We start from the raw sequence: 20,557 nt of genomic DNA on the forward strand, positions 1-20,557 counted from the left end.
TTCTCTCTCTCCCTCTGCCTGCCGCTCCCTCTGTTTGTGCTCTCTCTCTGTCAAATAAATAAATAAAATCTTAAAAAAAAAACCCAAAAGGAGGCAAAATGGTGGAAAAGTAAGGGACCTCATTTCATCTGGTCCCTTAAATTTAGGTAGATAACTATCCAATCATTCTGAACACCCATGAATTCAACTTGAGATGTAAGAAAAGAATATCTGGAACTCTAAAAGTGGAAAAGCAACCACTTTTTGCAAGGTAGGAGCTGTGGAGAAGTGAATCTGAGGGGATATATTGGAATCTAAACTGTGGGGAGAGGGGGTCTCAGTAAGCGGGCTACCGGAAAGTGATATAGCCCCAGAGGACAAAATCAGAATTACTGGGGTGCCTGAGGGAGAAGAAAGAGAGAGAGAGGGACAGAAGGTATATTTGAGCAAATCATAGCTGAGAACTTCCTTAAGCTGGGGAAGGAAACAGGCATTAATGTCCAAGAGGTAGAGAGGACCCCTCTCAAAATCAATAAAAATAGATCAACCCTGACATATAATAGTGAAGCTTGCAAATTTCAGAGATGAAGAGAAATCCTGAAAGCAGTTCGAGACAGGAGATTCCTAACCTACATGGGTAGGAACATTAGACTGGCATCAGATCCATCCACAGAAACCTGGGATGCCAGAAAGGGCTGGCATGATGTATTCAGGGTAATAAATGAGAAATACATGCAGCCAAGAATCCTTTATCCAGCAAGGCTGTCATTCAGAATGCAAGGAGAGATAAAGAGCTTCCAGAACAGACAGAAACTGAAAGAATACATGACCATCAAGCCAGCCTTGCAAGAAATATTAAGGGGAATCCTGTAAGTGAAGAGAGAGCCCAAGAGTAACATAAACAAGAAAGAAACAGAGACAATCTACAGAAACAGGGATTTTACAGGTAATACAATGGCACTAAATTCAAATCCTTCAATAGTTACTCTGAATGTAAATGGGCTAAATGCTCCAATTAAAAGACACAGGGTATCAGATTAGATAAAAAAGCAAGACCCATCCATATGTTATCTATGAGACTCATTTTAGGCATAAGACACCTCCAGACTGAAAGATGGAGAACAATTTATCATGTTAATAGACCACAAAAGAAAACTGGGGTAGCAATCCTCATATCAGTCAAATTAGATTTTAAACTAAAAATTCTAGTAAAAGATGAAGAGGGACACTATATCATACTTAAAGGGTCTACCCAACAAGAAGATCTAACAGTTATAAATATTTATGCTCCTAATTTGGGAGCAGCCAATTTTATCAACCAATTAATAACCAAATTAAAGAAACACATTGATAATAGAAAATCTGAACAGACCCATAACCAGCAAGGAAATTTAAGGAGTAATCAAAAACCTCCCAAAAACAAGAGTCCAGGGCCAGATGGCTTCCCAGGGGAATTCTACCAATCACTTAAAGAACAAATACCTATTCTACTGAAGCTGTTCCAAAAAATAGAAATGGAAGGAAATCTTCAAAACTCATTATATGAGGCCAGCAGTATCTTGATCCCAAAACCAGAGAAAGACCCGATCAAATGGGAGAATTACATGCCAATATCCCTGACAAACACGGATGTCAAAATACTCCCCAAGATACTAGCCAGTAGGATCCAACAGTACATTAAAATGATTATTCACCACAACCATGAGGGATTTATTCCTGGGATGCAAGGTAGTTCAACATTCTCAAATCAATCAACCTGATAGATCACATTAATAAAAGAAAAGACAAGAACCATATGATCTTTTCAATCGATGCAGAAAAAGCATCCTTGATGCTTGACAAAATACAGCATCCTTTCTTGATTAAAACTCTCCACAAGGGCGCATGGGTGGCTTAGTCAGTTAAGCGTCTGCCTTCAGCTCAGGTCATGATCCCAGAGTCCTGGAATCAAGTCCCACATTGGGCTCACTGCTCAGCGGAAAGCCTGCTTCTCCCTCTCCCCTTGCTGCACCCCCTTGCTTATGTGCTCTCTCTCTCTGTCAAATAAATAAATAAATAAAATCTTTAAAAAAATAAAACTCTCCACAGTGTAGGGATAGAGGGAACATACCTCAACATCATAAAAGCCATATGTAAAAAGCCCACAGTGAATATCATTCTCAATGGGAAAAAACAGAGCTTTTCCCCTAAGGTCAGGAACACGCAGGGACGCCCACTCTCACCACTGTTGTTGAACATAGTATTAGAAGTCCTAGCATCAGCAATCAGACAACAAAAAGAAATAAAAGGCATTCAAATTAGCAAAGAAGAACTCAAACTCTCTCTTCACAGATGACACTTTATATGGAAAACTCAAAAAACTCCACCCCAAAATTGTTAGAACTCATACAGGAATTCAGCAAAGTGGCAGGATATAAAATCAATGCACAGAAACCAATTACATTTCTATACACCAACAACAAGACAGAAGAAAGAGAAATTAAAGAATCAATCCCATTTACAACTGCACCAAAAACCATAAGATAGCTAGGAATAAACCTAACCAAAATAGTAAAGGATCTGTATTCTAAAAACTACAGAACACGTATGAAAGAAATTGAGGAAGACACAAAGAAATGGAAAAATATCCCATGCTTATGGATTGGAAGAATAAATATTGTTAAAATGTCTAAACTACCCAGAGCAATCTACACATTCAATGCAATTCCAATTAAAATACCATCAACGTTTTTCACAAAGCTGGAAAAATCTTCAACAAAGCAGGAAAGAATATCCAAAGGAAAAAAGACAGTCTCTTCAATAAACGGTGCTGGGAAAATTCGACAGCCACATGTAGAAGAATGAAACTGGACCTTTTTCTTATACCATAGCAAAGAGAAACTCAAAATGGATGAAAGACCTCAATGTGAGACAGGAATCCATCAAAATCCTAGAAGAGAACACAAGCAGTAACCTCTTCAACCTTGGCTGCAGCAACTTCTTGCTAGACAAGTCTCCAAAGGCAAGGGAAACAAAAGCAAAAATGAACTACTGGGATTTCATCAAAATAAAAAGCTTCTGCACAGCAAAGAAAACAATCAATAAATTAAAAGTCAACCAGTGGAATGGGAGAAGGTATTTGCAAATGACATATCAGATAAAGGGCTAGTATCCAAGATCTATGAAGAACTTATGAAACTCAACACCCCAGAAACAAATAATCTAGTCAAGAAATGGACAGAAGACATGAACAGACATTTCTCCAAAGAAGACATACAAATGGCCAACAGACATATGAAAAAATGCTCAACATCACTTGTCACCAAGGAAATACAAATCAAAAACACAATGAGATACCACCTCACACTAGTCAGACCGGCTAAAATTAACAACTCAGGATACAACAGATTTTGGCAAGGATGGAACCCTCTTACATTGTTGGCAGGAATGCAAACTGGTGTAGCCACTCTGGAGAACAGTATGGAGATTCTGACCCAGGAACTGCAATACTAGGTATTTATCCAAAGGATACAAAAATAGTGATTTGAAGGGACACAAGCATCCCAATGTTTATAGCAGCAATGTCCACGATAGCCAAAATATGGAAAGAGCTCGAATGTCCATCAACTAATGAATGCATAAAGAAGATATGATGTGTATGTATAAACACATATATACGTACACATACACATATGTATATATACGTATGCAGTGGAATATTAATCATCAAAGAGAATGAAATATTGCCATTTGCAAGAATGTGGATGGAACTAGAGTGTATTACACTAAGGGAAATAAGTCAGTGAGAGAAAAACAAATACCATATGATTTCATTCATATGTGGAACTTAAGAAACAAAACAGATGGGGGAAGGGAAAGAAAAATAAAGTAAGATAAAAACAGAGAGGGAGGCAAACCATAGAGACTCTTAACTATAGGGAACAAATTGAGGACTGCTGTAGGGGAGGTGGGTAGGGGAATGGGGTAAATGGGTGATGGGTGTTAAGGAGAGTACTTGTAATGAGCACTGGGTGTTATATGCAAGTGATGAATCACTAAATTCTATTCCTAAAACTAATATTACACTATATATTAACTAACTTGAATTTAAATAAAATCTTGAAAAAAAAAAAGATTGTGCTAGAAGCTATAACCAGTGCTTTAAGGATAAAAAAAAATAGAATAAAATGCATGCATTTTAAAAAGGGATAAAGTTCTCTTTATATCCAAACATCATGAGTATCCTAAGAAATCTACAAGAATTAATTCATGAATTAAGCAAGGACATACTGTTCAAAGACAATAGAAGAAACCAGTTGCATGTATTTATATACTGACATTCAACAACTGGAATTGGAAATTACATCAAAATATTTAAAATAACATCAATATGTTAAATATATAGGTATAAATCTAATAACATGAACAAAAACCAAAAACTGAAAATATTTTTGAGAGAAATTAAAGGATACCCCCAAAATTGAATGATACAGCATATTGTTCATTGCCAGGAAGACTCAATATTATTAAGATATCAATTCTCCCTAAGGTAATTTATAAATTTATATAAACCAAAACAATTACAGTGGGATTTTTAATAACAATTGGTAAGCTGATTCTTAAATTTATATGGAAAACCAAATGACCCAGAATAGCCAAAACAATTAAATGAAAAGAACAAAGGTAAAGGACTCACACTCTTATTTTAAGACATAGCACAAAGATTCTGTGATCAAAATTTATTTCTTCTTCTTACCACAATGCACTAGCTGTGATTTCCAGAACTATTTGAATGAGAGTGGTGAGGACATACATGCTTTTTTTTTTTTAATTTATAGGCAGAAAATTCAGATTTATATTGTTGAGCAAATTAGCTACAGTGGCTCTTGTTTTTTGTTTGTTTGTTTTAAAGATGTCATTTATCGGGCGCCTGGGTGGCTCAGATGGGTAAGCGTCTGCCTTCAGCTCAGGTCATGATCCCAGGGTCCTGGGATCGAGTCCCGCATCAGGCTCCCTGCTCCTTGGGAGCCTGCTTCTCCCTCTGCCTCTCTCTCTCTCTCTCTCTCTCTCTCTGTCTCTCATGAATAAATAAATAAAAAGTTTTTAAAAAAAAAAAAGATGTCATTTATCAGTTAAGGAAATCTATTCTGAGACTGCTGAGTCTTTTATTATTAATGGATGTTGAACTTGTCAACTAATTTTTCTGCATATTTTAAGAAAATATGGCTTTTATTTTTTGTTTGTTAATATGGTGAATTATATTGATTTGTTTTGAGTTTCGGCCAGGCTTTATTCTTAGGGTAAACCTCACTTGTTTGTGATATGTTATTGTTTTTATGTTTTGCTGGATTCAACATGTTAATATTTTATTGAGAATTTTTATATCTATATTCATGAGGTATATTTGTAGTTTTATTTCTTGTAATATCTTTCTCTACTTCTAGCACTTTTTTTAGTATGTTTTGTTAGTTTGTTCTTTTAAGAAATTGACCCATTTCATCCAGGTTGTCAAATTTATGTACACAGAATTATCTGTAGGATTCCTTTCTAAAGATTTTAATATCTATGTACTACTGTGTAGTACACCTCATTCATTACAATAGTACAACTATTCCTAAAGTTTTTTTTCTTGGCTAATCTAGCTAGATATTTATAAATTATTTTCAACAATTTCCATATTTTTAAATTGATATTCTCTATTATTTTTCTGTTTTCAATTTTATTGATTCTACTTTTGTGCTTTGCGTTTAATTTCTCATATTTTACTTGTTTATTAAGGAGGATATATAGGTTACTGATTTGAGACCCTTCTTCTCTTCTGATATGAGTATCTAATACTTTAAATGTCCTTCCAATCAGAGTTTTAGCTGCATCTTATACATTTTGATATGTTCTATTTTTATTTCATTCAATTAAAAATATTTGGTAATTTTCCTCAAAACCTTCCATTTGACCACTGAGTTATTTATAAGTGTTTTATTTAATTTTCATGTTTGGGTTTCTAGATATCTTTCTGTCATTGATTTTAAGTTTTATTATATTGTGAGCCAAAACACACTTTGTATAATTATATATTTTTAGTTTGTTGTGGTTTGTTTAATGGTCCAGAAAATGGTCTATTTGAATGTTTCATACACACTTGAGGTAATGTGTATTTTATTATTGTTGAGAGTCAATTAGATCAATTTGATTGATTATGTTGTTCAGCTCTTCTATACCATTACTGATTTTCTTTTTATGTGTTCTATCATTTAAAGAGAGGAGTGTTTAACTCTCCAAATACTTTTTGTCACATATTGTTTATTATTTGATATAAACCAGTGACCTTATTTCTTTGGATAAAGTGTAGTTTAAATATTAAAAGAGATGTAAAAGCTAGTCTTAAATTATTATCTATATACTCTATTACTATATTCTCTATAAAATTATTACTCAATGAACTAAGGAGATTTTTGTAATATTATTGCATTATTGTTACTGCTCTAAATAATCTACATAGATTAAGCATATCATTTAGGTATCAAATAACTTTCATGTGTCTGTTTCCCCTATATATTGTGATATATAAAGACATAAATGAATATATTTTCAAGAAAAGATAATTAAAACATCAGATGTTCTTTGTGAGTAGACCCTACTTTGTTGAAAATTTTGTCAATATTTTTTAAAAACTAAAAATCCCTATTGTATCTTTATTTTGTACACAGAAATTAAATATCTAATCCAAATTTTATCCATGTTATCAGCCTAGTATACAAATATTGGGGTTTACAGAATCATGAGATATTTAATTAAACTGACCTTATCGTGACCTTATCATATCTTATTGCATTATGGAAACAAGTAATAATCTCACTTGTGAACCAGAGCAGGTTACATTCACTGTATTCTCCCCTGTCTTTTTAGTTGTATTCTCTTTCATTATTATAGTTTCCTATATTATCCTAAGGAGGATTAAAAAAAGAAAAGAAAATATTATCAAGTGAAATAAAATAGGTGGCTCAAATGATTGACTTTTCTGGTACAGGAATATAATTTCAGTCTTCTTGTAAATTATTATCATCTGAACAGTTACAACATTCCCATTTAAGTTATCCAAGTTCCAAATGATTACATCAGTGATTGTAGGGTATATATATTTTAAACCCTTTTATGCTAAGAATTATATTTTACCAAATATTGAACACTGAAACACAAAAACAATATAAAAAGTGATATTTGATACATATGCATTCACTTTTGGTTTGAAATAAACAGTCTTATAAAGTAAATCAGTGAAAATCTTGATTCTTTTGAATAAGGCAGAAGTTTGAGTTTAGGTTATTAGTGGATCTTTTGCTCTTCTATTTGACTTAGAACACACTTTTGTTTAGATTACCTCATCGTGAGAATATTCTGGTTCCCACAGGAAAATAGCTGTTACTTCATTTTAATAGTTCTTTTTACAACTTCAAAATATTCTTCAATTCCATACTGGCTTCCCTGCTGAACTCTCTGAGCTTATTTCCTTTCCTTACTAGCTCACTTGGCTCTGGCCACCCAGATCTCTTCACTATTCCTTGATTAGCAGGACTCCCTTTTTGAGCTTTCACATTTGTGCTTCCCAGAACACTGAGGACTTTTGTCCTCCTCTCAGATTTCTGTTCAAATATCTTATCAGAGAGGCTTTTCCAGATTGCTTATTTTTTGTTCATACTCTTTTATCATGACCTAGCATATTATAAATGCATTTCCTATTTGTTTGTTTTCCATCTTGACTTCCATTAACATTCAATTTCCATAAGAACAAAAACTGTCCATTTTGTTCACTTCTATATCCCCAGGTCCTAGAGTTCTATCAGTAGGTAGTAGACACTTCAGAAACACTATTTGATATATTTACTGAATGAATTAATGAGGAGAACATGCTATGAACTGATGCATATGAGTTTGCATTGATATTAATTGCTCATGCACATACATTTTGAAGTATTGTATATTTGTACACTTTTACAAAAATATACAACTTGAGTTTTTCAAGACAAAGCAAAAAACAGTTCATGCTTATTTACATCCTTACTCATAATGCTTTTTGTAAACTTTCTAAACACATCAATAACCACGATAAAAGAACAACACAAAAAATTAGCTAAACGGAAAGCACAGATTTACTTATATGTTGTCTCCATATTAAATGTGCTACAATTTAAGGAGTGCACTTGCTGTGATAAGCATCAAGTGCTGTATGAAAGTTGTGAATCACTATATTGTACACCTGAAACTTATATTACATTGTATGTTAACTAACTGGAATTTAAATAAAAACTTTAAAATATATTTAAATACTTTATAGCTTTACTTGAAATATTCTATGTATCTATGATATTTGATTCAAGTACTTGTGTAAGTCCTTCAAGTATCTCTGTACAACCATAAAACTTCACAGAGCACAAGTGGACAACACATAAAGTGGAAGAATCTAGATCTCAAAAAAAGATAACTTTCATTTAATTAGATTTTTTAAAAAAGGGAAGGAAGCAGGCTGTATTGAAGGCTATTTTCCACTATAAAACTCTTAAACAAGGGATCATTACTACCTAGATGGGTCTATCCTAAAACAAAAAGACCTCAGGAGGCCCTTCTGTCTTGAGGAGAGTCCAATTCCTAATGTCCACTCCTTGATAGAACTCCTTCCAAAACATTCATGGCTCCAAAGAAGTACACATCAATTAGGTTTGAAAACTAAACGTCCACAACTAACACTTGCACTTTTATTAAGAAAGAAAGAAAGAAAGAAAGAAAAAGAAAGAAAAGAAAGGGCCATAGTTCAGTATTTATTGAATGTCTATATGTGGAAAGTTAGGAGGGACTGAATGGGCTACAGAATAAATGAGCAATCTATTCAATCAACAATTATTGGTCAAGCTCCTGCTACATCCAGATATTGCTCAAAGCAAAACAAAGAAAATTCCCTACCCTTAAAGAGCTTGAGAGAAGTAGGTAAGGTTTCCTGAAGAGGGAAAAATTGAAGGTATGGTTACTGTAAGAGCACACTTATCATAGTGTAATGTGAGCAGAGGAACTGAAGTGAGGATAAACAAGGTAATTTTGGAGAATGGCTCAGGTACTTTGTGTTTTTAGTGGGATGTAAGTGAGCTGTGGGAGATACCTACTGAGCAGGGGGTGGGGGGTGGGATTCACACTGTAGAGTCTTCAAATGCAAAGTCTGAGGATTATGTACTGAATTTGCTGGTCTTGAAGAGCCAGTGGAGGTTTGTGAATAGGCAAGCAGTTCTTAGAGGTCAGAATGGAACAAAGAATGCACTATTATATGTTGATATTATTTTAAAATATTAACTTGCCTACATTTTGTTTTCATCTCAAAAGCCCTATAGCAGACAGAAACTTGTCTCTTCACAAGCTACTAGGGAAAAAAAGAAAGAAAAACAAAATGAGACAATAAAATTAGTGTCTATGACTCCTTTTATCCCTTAAGATCCTTTCTTTTGTATGGAGAGCTAGCTCCTTTATAAGTTACTAGTATGTGGTTGAACTCTTTGACCTATTTATCATTTTGAAAGAAACTGAAATGGCTTTGTGAAATGTTGTAGAATACACCCAGATCAACACAATGCCCGGCCCTTGCACCCTGATGAAAAACAATATTTGGGCATTTGATATTTATATTCACTTCAACTTGTTTGCTCATTTTTCACTGTCAGTGCCCATAGAGATGAGAGAAATTAGTTTCGTTATTGATGACTTTTAAATACAGACAAGCTTGGGGAGGGATGAACTCAGACAGATGCATGTGCACCAAAATGAATGTTACATCCCACCAGCACCTGTTAAAGAACATTAATTAAATGGTATTTTGGATGATGTCCTTGTAAGTCACTTCCTTTAGCCTGTCATTTCCTTACATCCATGTATGTTAAACTATCCTTACTAAAATGGCCACAATTGAAGAATAAAATAGATAATTTTGACTGAAACCATCTTTGTCTCTTGCTCACACAAACACACAGAGACAGTTTGAACAGCAGATTTCATCTGGGTGAAGAACTAAAACCTTTGCATATGACTCAACTTGCTACTCTAATGTGGTATTCATTAATCTGCGGAGCTTTCTTGGAAGATAAGAAGCTTCCAAATGAAAATAGTAAATGTTCTTGCTTCCGAGCATCTCCCCGGTAATTCATATTTTCTAGACAGATTTGCAGAATTTTTTCCCCAAGTTACCTTTGTGATGTTTGCTTGAGCAGAATAACATGAGGAAAAGTTTAAGTTTAAAACATTCCTACAAGAAAACTAACTTTAAAAACTACCAACTAATACATAATAAAATAATAATTTAATACAAAGAGTTCCTAGCAATGCTAATCAGTTTCCTGAAAATCATCAGGCCAAAACAATCATTTGCCCTATATTATAATTCTGGCCTTTTTGCAACTGAGTCCCTGAAAGTAAATGATGTGGCATCTCCTTCACTAAAAAGATCTTTTTGACCATTTCCATGAGACATACATTAAGTTGTTTTGGAAGTCACTGCTAATAACCTTGCCCTTTAGACCTTGGCTTGCAAAGATAATGAGTCAGGATTTGCTGAACATTTCATCTCTGCTTCCAGTTCCAGCATGGTCAGGGTATTGAATGACCCAGTCTAGTAAAACATAACTGCTCTTTCTTTATTCTCATTACAGTTGGGAAACAAAAATCTTATTAGCTAACTGACTGGAGAACTCTGAATGGTTACCTGAAATATGACCCATCAACTGAGCAGATTTGAGGTGTGCGACAGACCAAAAAATTCAGGAGAGTTCCAGTTGCTCTTCAGTTGGAAACTCATTTAGCTCCTTGTAAATGCTGTCTCTAGAAACTAACCTAAATTCATTGTATCCCCTTCCTGAAAGTTTTCTCAAAATGTTCCTATAACTCTAAAAAGAAGGTAGAGGTGAAAGAGAATAGATCCTCAACCTACTTGTTATTTTTAGTTATAAATTTAGCTTACTGAAACAGTGAGAGCTAAAATACAAATCTCTTACTTTAGGTAGCGGGGAATGTTATAAAATCTAGTATCTTTTGTCTAGATGCTAACTGTGTTATGATTAGTGTGTATAGTAATTCCAATGATTCAGTTCAATCAATACCAATTAATATGTGACTTTGGGACAATTGAGTGAACTTATTCATTTACACATTAGTTAGTGCCCCCTTACTATACTGGGGCAGTGAAAATATAGATAAAAATGATATGTGGTGCCCACCTTTAAATTGAAGAGATAGGAAAACAGCCAATAATTTCAACAACATATTAAGGACTGTAACAGAAAAATAAGTACATAGGTATACATATTATATAATTGAATATATAATTGTAGAGCTCTTATAGCTCTAATATTCATCAGAGATTTGCTATGTGATACTTTATTTTCACTGAAGTCATTAGTATTTACGTGTAATTTTAAGAGTGTTTGAATTTCACAAGTATAGCTGAATTTCACACGTCAATGCAAGCACTCAAAATCCTTCCAAAGGTTTCTTGATAGTCCATCTTACAAAGACGAGACTGCAGCACAAAATACAAAGCTTACTTTTGTCCAGGGAAGACTTGGAGTGAGAATATCATTATGTCTGTCTCTAGGCCTCTCACAGAATGCTAAGAGACACAGTTTGCAGGAGCCATGCCATTTTACATGATTCCACAGTCTCAAGTCATACCATAAAAATATTGGCCTGAGTTTATCCTGAGGCATCTCTGGTTGTGCCTGGTTGTGTAAATGCAGAGCCTCTGGTCAATTCATTTGACTGATGTCTTTTCTCCTTGGCTGCCTTCCATAGTGGTGGCTCAGTGGATGGGCTCATTGCTTCCTGCTCTGAGGGTGGGCACACATCTCTCCTCTCCAGGTCAAAGTACTCATGGGAAACATTAACTCATGTGACAAGGGGACATCTCCTTTTCTGGGAAAAGCCCATAAAGTGACTCACTACAATAGTCATTCTTCCAAACTCTCCTGGAAATGCCTGCTATCTAAAGTTCCTCTCCTGTTTAAATCACAACGTGAGCCGTACTATCTTTCAGAAAAGTCCATCTTTCTCTACTTTGACATTCATAAACAAAAAGGCATAAGTATTCTTGCTTCTGTTGCTTGATATCACTAGTGAAAACCCTTATCCTTGATTTCTTTATGTATATCAAGAAATATTCTTAAGTAATTACCATATTGTGTTTTATCTGGGCACGTGGATGTTCTTAGGCTTCGGCATATTATTTCACCTCTGAAGCTCTGCACATAGTCAGTCCTCTCTGTATGAAGATCCCTTCTCCCCACTTCTCCTATTAATTCTTCAGCTCTTATCTACATGTACTTTTCTCCAGATTTCTAGGATATGTGGAAATATATTAAATGTTCTTGCTTTGTGTATATGTATCAATTTTTTCATTACCCTAACCCTCATCATAACTTTCACTTTCTACTTATTCTTCTTTGTAAAACCTATGAGGATGGGGATTTTACTTAATTTGTTCACAACTGTAAGCACATATTGGGCACCTAACAAATACGTTTTGAATAAATAATGAACAGAACAGTAAATCTAATAACGATAGCACCACATCATTCATATATATTAAAGTTGTATGCATTTCAAAGATTATAGCGAAATATATGAAAATCAAATGTTACAGAAGTTACATAATATATACAACTTATTCTCAAATGGTTTCAAAAAATAGTAATAATATGCATATAGAGAAAATGAAAAAACATACTTAAAAATTTTATTTATTGATGAAACTGTCTAATCCTTTTTACAATTTCTTGCTACTTTTTCTGCTATTTTGACAATTGATTTGAAATAAGCAATTGAATTTTTAAAATTTTAAAATTCAAAAATATTTTTAAAACTCCTACATTAAATTTTCTTTATATCATCACCATATTATTTGGAAATACTATTAAGTGTTTGTGTGTATACATATAAAAGTTAAACCTCTTCAAAAATGACTTTGAATTATCAGAACATTCCTTTCTATACACATGCAGGACAATAAAAAGACAATATTATTTGTTTTGAAGGAGTTTAGGACATACCACTCCAAATATGCTACATTGGCATACAGATTATTTTGAGCTTGAAGACACAGGAAGATGGCAAATACGGGGAGAGGCTTTCCTTGAACTCCTGGTATCTGCCTGGAGACAGATTGTCCAAAACAGACTCCATTGTCATCAAGGCTCTCCCTGGCAGTTTCACCAACAAGGGAAGATTGACTTCTATCATAGGAGAGGAGACTAGAAGTCCACACCACACTCAAACACACTTTGTCACAAGCTATCGTACTTCCCATTTTTCTGCTAAGGGCTCATTCATCTTTCCTAAAAGATCATTCACTCTCCTCTAAGTTGCGTAAGCCCCTCTTCTTTTTCCGCTATTAAGATGGTAGAGAAGACTCCAAATCTGTTTTGGAGATTTCACTTTTGTTTTCCTGTGATGTCCCCTTTCTATCTTTCCTTCTGTTACTCTGCCTGTTGTCAGTTTATTTCATAGACCCATAGAACCTAGCAGTATAGAAGAAAATGTTTTCCTCCCCTACGGTTTCATTACATAGATACAATAAAAAAGTAATCAAAATGTAGAAGTAAAAGGGTTACAAAACAATAAGAAAAGATGTGATTGTCATGATTCTATTCACCAAGTCTTCATGGGACTTGTAGTGAAGTAATCATTGGCATTCTGACAATTAGTTATGTAATCATGAACAAAGTGCTTAACTTCTCCATGAATGAAATATATTTGTTAAATACCAGGACATAATAAGTCCTAGAAATGTTACTTTTCTAATTTATACTTCTCATTTATAACCCATTAGTTCTTAGGATAAGTAATACCCACTCTGCTGAGAATTACTACATAAGATACATATTTTTTTTTACCTTAATGCAGTCTAATTGGAAATAAAAGTTCAAGTACAAACCAGAAAAAAAAAAATAGGATTTCATTAATCAGTCAAGAAATACAGATACAGGAACACACAAAGTAAAAGCCACTACAGATTGTAGGTTGAGAGTCAAGTGGATTAAAACTTTCAAGCAGATCAAAAAAAAAAGTCTAGAGATCTGAGAGATCTAGAGATCTGAGACTTTTTCCTGAAATATGGAATACTATGTACTTTTTTTTCAGTATCTTTTCACTGGTGATTTCTGTTAAGTTTAATTATGGCCCTTCTTCAGTACAAAATAAAAAAAAAGTTTTAAAAAAGGTGAGCTCATTATTTGAATTCAGGAAATTTATTTTTTCATTTTTCAGAATTACAGGATCAAATATAGTTACTAATGCAAATAATTATTTGGGGTAATAACTTTGATTCATAAATTTTAAATATTTGGGATATTTGGGATGTTTGGTGCTTAAAATTAACTTAATGAGATTTTATCCTCAATTCTCAAAAATAGTGATGTGTAAACCTCATATTTATTGTGAACACTTGTTAAACTAAATCTTACTACTATAATTTAATTGTTATTCTTTTATATATTATATATTACATTATATTTTATTATATATTTATTACTTTAAAAAATTTAATTTTGGGGTGCCTGGGTGGCTCAGTTGTTAAGCATCTACCTTTGGGTCAGGTCATGATCCCAGGGTCTTGGGATGGAGGCCAGCATCAGGCTCCCTGCTCAGCGGGAGGCCTGCTTCTCCCTCTCCCACTCCTCCTGCTCATGTTCCCTCTCTTGCTGTGTCTCTCTCTGTCAAATAAATAAATGAAATCTTTAAAAAAATTAATTTTAACTCCATCATTCCTGTAAATTTCTCAAAACATAAGAATTTGAATTCTGGCAACATTTGGGGTCTAATCATGGATAATTTTTGGTACGAATTTTCCACTTTAATTGTCCTTGCCATACATGGTGGCAAACTTAATTTTATGCCATGTATATCTAACCTATTCAGAAACTATTTACTTTTTGTGAAGGTTTTTTTTCTTAAGTTAAATTTTATTCACTACTTATTATATACAAAGTCATATAATAAATACATTTATTGAGGAAAATCTTTTATTTTTTTAATTTTTATTTTTTTTTAAGATTCTATTTATTTATTTGAGAAAGAGAGAGATAGAGAGGGAGAGCATGAGCAGGAGGAGGGAGACGGAGGGAAGGAGAAGCAGACACCCCGCTGAGCAGGAAGCCTAACATGGGGCTTGATCCTAGGACCCTGAGGATCATTACCTGAGCCTAAGGCAGATGCTTAACTGACTATGGCACCCAGGCACCCCAAGGAAAATCTTTTAAATAGACCTTTGATATAAAATTATATTTTTATTCCTACTTTATAAATGAAGAAATCCACCATAGGTCAGGGAAATCCCATAGAGCAGAGCTTGAGTCCGGACATTTAGACTTTAAGAGTCTGTTTTCTTAATTGCTCTCCTCTAGCTGCCTCTCAATACATTCAGAATATTTAGTGTTATAGGCTGAAGATGGGTTACCCATAAATTCTAAAGTCCTTGTGACTATATTTGGAGATAGAGGAGCCCTTTAAGGAGATGAAGTTCTATAGGTGGGTCCTAATCCAACATGACCGGTGTCCTTATAAGAAGAGAAGATTAAGACACAGACAACACAGCCTGAGGGATAATCTTGTGAGGACATAGCAAGAAGGTGGACATCTGCAAGGAAAGGAGAGAGGCCTCAGAAGAAACCAAACCTGCCCACACCTTGATCTTAGACTTCCACCCTCCAGAACTGTGAGAAAATAAAATTGGTTGTGTAGAACACCAAGTCTGTAGTATTTTGTTATGGAAGCCCTAGCAAACTATTATATACAGTCACCTATAATCCTAACTGATAAAAGTTTACATTAACAACAATATCCCCCACATCTTTAATACCTCAGAACATGACAACCAGAATCATTTTACCTTTCAAGCTGTGTGCCCTTGGAAAAATTATATGACCTCTCTAAGTCTCATCCTATCTATTTAATGGGAATAATGATTAAACCCCATAACTAGAAATACTGTGAAAAAAATAAGTGAGATGAGACATGTAAACTTTTAGCTCACAGTGTATTGAGTAGTAAGTGTACAGTATATGTGGTCATTTTTCTTAATCACTAATTACACAATATGTTATTTCATAGGACCAGAATAAATTATCCCTTAATCAGATATAATTATTGCTAATTCAGAAATAAATTAATGTGGGTTTAATCTCTATTTTTAGTGTTTTTTTTCCTAACATTTTTTCATGTATTTTCCTTTTTAGCATTTTTTTCTATATGAAGTTGAAAAAAATCAGTATCGAGAATGTTGGACTAAATTCCACATAATAGATAAAATAACTGAGTAGTGGGTAATATTAATGGATGAGTGAAGAGCATATGTCAGGTCTTTCTCTGACATATGTGCTTTATCTCTCTTTCTCTTTTCTTTTCTTCCTTTCTCTTTTCTTTCTTTCTTTTCTTTCTTCTTTCTTTCTTTTGTTCTTTCTTTCGAAACTCACATATGCAGAATTAAGTTTGTGGCATAATATCAGCATCATTACATCCAAAGCCACCCTCTAATTTATTTTAATTGTGTTTTATTTTTTTCTTTATCCTCTTTTTCTCTAGTCCTATATCTATTTTTAGTATATTGAATGATTTTACAATCCATCCCATTGCCTATTTTCTTATTTAGATGTAAATGTACCCTTGAAAACATGTAGAATGTTTTGTGAAATGGGTGTGTGTGTGTGTGAGAGAGAGAGAGAGAGACTTGTGCTGAGTCTTCCATTATATGCATGCACCACATTTAATTTATCATTTATTCATAGTGAGGGTCATCTGGGTTGCTTGCAGTTCTTCGTTACAATCAAAAATGTTTTGAACTTTCTTATTTGTATAAGTCATCTTTTGCACCCTTGGAGAGTTTCTTTATAACGACTAAGTGGAAAAGCTTCCACCTAACCTTCCTCCCTTCCTCCCTTTCTCCTTCATTTAGGATCACATTCCAGTTGTCGCCTGATGGCTGTGCTAGCGTCCCCTGACTCACTCTCCATTGTCGCTCACAGGTTTTCCACTGATACATTTCTGCCATGATTAATACCATCTTGGTGTTTTCCCTTCAGAGAATACGGACTATACAAACTCTGATAAGTGTTTTTCTTTTTCTGTTTTCTTTTTTGATTAGTTTGTTTTAATTTCAAACATTATTATGTAACCAATTTTTATAATCTTTTCCCTTTTTCTCATGAAATTCTTACTCTTCCTTCATGTTTTAACCTTTTATGTTATATCTGTTAATATGGATAAATAACTATAATTATTTCAAAGCCTCTGTCTGATGGTTCCAATATATAGACCACTGATCTTTGGGCTAGTTCTTTTCGTTGATTTATTGCTTAATAATTAATTATTTTTCTTTTTCTTTTACTAACTTCTAATTTTTTATTAAATGGGAAAATCTGTGTAAAAAAGAATATTAGAACTTAGATAAATATAATTTATGTCTGGAAAAAGATACCTCTCTCCTTCTGTCTGGTTGTTAGCATAGGAGTTGGAGTCAACCTAATTAGCAATTGGGTTTGAGTTTTGTGCTGCTATAGTTAGTTATCTCAGTACACCACAGACTTCAGATGACTCCATCGGGGGAGGATCTGTGTTTATTGTGCAATTTAATGTGGGGTCTAGAATTCTGTTTTGTTTTTTTTTTTCCTCAGTGTTCTTGGTCCACTCTCAGATTTCAGGAGTACCTGAACACCTGCAGCACATGTTTGATCACTCTCCTCTTCCAGCAGTTAATTACCACTCTTTTAGTTGACCCAGAGCCCTCAGTGGGATAAGAGTGTTATTGGTTCTCCTATTCTTGTCACTTTCTATCAGACCCTGTTTACCTGAGACTCTAACTTCCTGTCCTCTTCCTCATGAAAGTATAATTCTTCCTTGTACTGGTCAAGAGTCCTGTGTATGAGCATGTATTCTGGCTCTACCCCAGCAGCAAGCAAAATTGCTTTGAATCAAATGAAGGATCCTCTACATTAGTGGGTTTCCTGCCCTTTCTCTTGAATCAGTGCAAGAAGGATGGGAGAAGGGAGATCTTCCTCTTCCCCAGCATCTGTGGAGCTTTGGGTAAGAGACATAAGGGAGTTTGTAGCTCTTTCCTTAGTGCCTGAGGGTTTTTGCTTTTATCCTCTCCCAGTGGTAGTGGATGTTTTTTCTGGGACCATGAAGTAAAAGATTTTCTTTTTATCTCCCCAAGGAGAAGATGACTTTTGCTTTGCATGAGAGAAGATTCCAGTACATGGAACATTATTTAGTCCTGTCCCCTAGCATCAGCCAATTACTACCTCATGCTTGCATGCAGTTTACTTTGTATCTGTGTTCATGTCAACCACTTCTTCCTCCCACCATCTGCCAATAGTGTAACATCCAATATGTTCTGTATCTCCTCAAGGTGCTTGTCATCCTTTAAATTCAGTTCATATGCCTGCCTTATGATCTCAGCCATTTGTAAAATGTCTAATAGGTTAAAATGGTTATAATTGTGTAATTTACATGGCTTTTGTTCTTGGTATGGGAGAAACATCCATCTATTGTGGCTTTCTAAGTAGAAGCAGGACTCAGACTTATTTTTGATATTGCAAACTCTGTAATTGACTGTGCCACTCAATATAACTAAGATCATAAAAGCTCATAACAATAATGAATCTTGACAATTATTTATGCTTTTAAAAATATTTTGTTTTAATATTTTACTTCTATTATAATGCCTATTCTCAATTTTCTTCTATTTCTACTATGTCATTAACTTGGCATGTAGATTTATTCTAATATTTTTAACACTTTTTGTGATATGAAGTGGGTTAAAGTTTTTTTTTTAAGATTTTATTTATTTATTTGACAGAGACAGACACAACTAGAGAGGGAACACAAGCAGGGGGTGTGGGAGAAGGAGAAGCAGGCTTCCCGCGGAGCAGGGAGCCCGATGCGGGCCTCGATCCCAGGACGCTGGGATCATGACCTGAGCCGAAGGCAGATGCTTAACGACTGAGCCACCCAGGTGCCCCAATGGGTTAAAGTTTTAAAATATATATCATAACTGTTCACTTTGCTTTACAAGCGAGAGAGAAGAGGCACAAAGAGGTTGGGTAATTTATCTAGATACATGTTGGATTGATGGGTACAGCTCAATTTGTAGCTCAACTAATCCAATACTAGTATTTGTGCATACCTTGGAAAATTTGTCAAATTAGGTCAGGCTGACTCAAAGTCTGTTTCCATGAGTAACTTAGAAGCCTCTCAGGTGTGTACTTAAACCAAGAGTAGAGAGTGAAGCAAACACATTTGATCTAGTAATAAAAGTTTAGTCATCAGAGACAGAGGATGAGGAGAGTTTAGCATAATCTTTGTAACTCAAATTTATCTTTAGACTCACTCCCTCAAGGGAGATGGGTGATTCCTTCAAAATCTTAAGGCACCAGTCCAAGATTATACTGAAGGGCACAAGCACAAGCTCTTAGATCTAGTGTATTTAAAAACCAAAGCATTGACGTCTCCAATATTTTTCAAGTGTATTTAAAAACCAAAGCATTGACGTCTCCAATATTTTTCAACTTCTGCTGAAAAAGTGGTAGCAATTTCCTTTACAGTTCTATATTGCTATATATAAAGTTTTGTATCATATATAACTCTGATATGATCTTTTTATCTTCCATCCAATAGATGGTCAAAAAATATTTATTGAATAATGAATGCATTGAATAAACTCTATATCTCCCAGTCATCTACCTCTGATGAATACAGACCACATTATCCTAAGACCACTCTCTCTTGATTTAGTTCTTTTTTTAAAATATTTTTTATTGTTATGTTAATCACCATACATTACATCATTAGCTTTTGATGTAGTGTTCCATGATTCGTTGTTTGTGCATAACACCCAGTGCTCCACACAGAATGTGCCCTCTTTAATACCCATCACCAGGCTAACCCATCCCCCCAACCCCCTCCCCTCTAGAACCCTCAGTTTGTTTTTCAGAGTCCATCGTCTCTAATGGTTCGTCTCCCCCTCCGACTTACTCCCCTTCATTCTTCCCCTCCTGCTATCTTTTCCTTTTTCTTTTTTTTTCTAAAAATATGGAATGCTTCACGAATTTGCGTGTCATCCTTGCGCAGGGGCCATGCTAATCTTCTCTGTATTGTTCCAATTTTAGTATATGTGCTGCCGAAGCGAGCACTCTCTTGATTTAGTTCTTGAACTACATATTCCTTAAGTGTACTTCATTATGATTCGACAACATATCTCAACCCCAACAGTATATGCACACTACACACTCATGAATTCTTGTTCCCCATGTGTCTATGCCTGCATTTGTTTCTCTTTCTTCACAATTGACTTAGAATCCAAGCACAAATTATTCACAATAATTAATTTTTGTTCACTCTCATTTCACCCATTCCTATGATTCTTAACAAAGGATAGGAGAAATGGGATGTGTTTGTGTTGAATGAAGGTGACAGTGGCTATAAGTAAAAGCCAAAAAAACTTATTTCCTAAAAGTTTTTTGTAAGATATTTCAGAATAAGCATGCAAGCTTTTGGTACCCCTGAGGATAAAAACAACACTCAA

General features: G+C 34.5%; 1 non-coding gene across 1 annotated transcript; it reads right to left on the bottom strand.

Annotated features, from left to right (window-relative positions):
* Positions 1-20,058: 20,058 nt before the first annotated feature.
* LOC113926025 lies at positions 20,059-20,165 on the bottom strand. Its single transcript, XR_003521113.1, has one exon. It is a non-coding gene; the product is annotated as a U6 spliceosomal RNA (small nuclear RNA).
* Between the last annotated feature and the right edge of the window lie 392 nt (positions 20,166-20,557).

This window comes from Zalophus californianus, chromosome 2, assembly GCF_009762305.2.
Source record: "Zalophus californianus isolate mZalCal1 chromosome 2, mZalCal1.pri.v2, whole genome shotgun sequence".
Classification (NCBI taxonomy): domain Eukaryota; kingdom Metazoa; phylum Chordata; class Mammalia; order Carnivora; family Otariidae; genus Zalophus; species Zalophus californianus.